This window comes from Rutidosis leptorrhynchoides, chromosome 6 (assembly GCF_046630445.1).
Source record: "Rutidosis leptorrhynchoides isolate AG116_Rl617_1_P2 chromosome 6, CSIRO_AGI_Rlap_v1, whole genome shotgun sequence".
Taxonomy (NCBI): Eukaryota; Viridiplantae; Streptophyta; class Magnoliopsida; order Asterales; family Asteraceae; genus Rutidosis; species Rutidosis leptorrhynchoides.
Window position 1 is genome coordinate 166,192,356 of NC_092338.1, and position 655 is coordinate 166,193,010.

Below are 655 nucleotides of genomic sequence, written 5' to 3' on the forward strand. Positions count from 1 at the left end.
TTGATGGCCTCCGTTTGATTGTTAAGTGCAGAGAGTGGGGCAGATGATGAAGTTGTTTCACCACTGTTCCAGTCATGATAATGCATTGTCATGTTCTCGAGCAATTCCCATGCTTCGTCTGTGGTTTGGTTCATCAGATTCCCTTGAGCTGCTGCATCGATCGTCGTCCTATGATTTACCATAAGACCATTGTAGAAGGTACAGATTTGGGCTGACCGTTCTAGCCGGTGATTAGGGCATTTTTTCAGCAGGGTTTTGAATCGCTCCCATGCAGTATAAAGAGATTCATCATAACTTTGTTTGAAGTTAATGATGTCATTTTTCAGTTTGGTTTGTTTAGAAGGAGGGAAATATTTGGTTAGGAATTTAGTAGCCATCTCCGTCCATGACGTGATGGAATCTTTTTCCAGTCCTTCAAACCAAGTTTGAGCATGATGAGTGAGAGAATAGGGGAACAAGTATAGCCGGACTATAACTTGTCCTATCCGTGACTGTTTGTAGGAGTTCGAAAGAGATATGAATTTATCAAGGTGAGAATTAGGATCGTCGTTCGGTAATCTATGAAATTGACAGCTATTTTGGATGAGCTAGATGATGTTATGTTTTAACTCGAACGAGTGTCCTTGAATCTTTGGAAATCTGATTGGTCCTCCTC

General features: G+C 41.2%; 1 non-coding gene across 1 annotated transcript; it reads left to right on the forward strand.

The window, feature by feature from the left end:
• Positions 1 to 222: 222 nt before the first annotated feature.
• LOC139856518 (small nucleolar RNA R71) lies at positions 223 to 329 on the forward strand. Its single transcript, XR_011761995.1, has one exon. It is a non-coding gene; the product is annotated as a small nucleolar RNA R71 (small nucleolar RNA).
• The last annotated feature ends 326 nt before the right edge of the window (positions 330 to 655 follow it).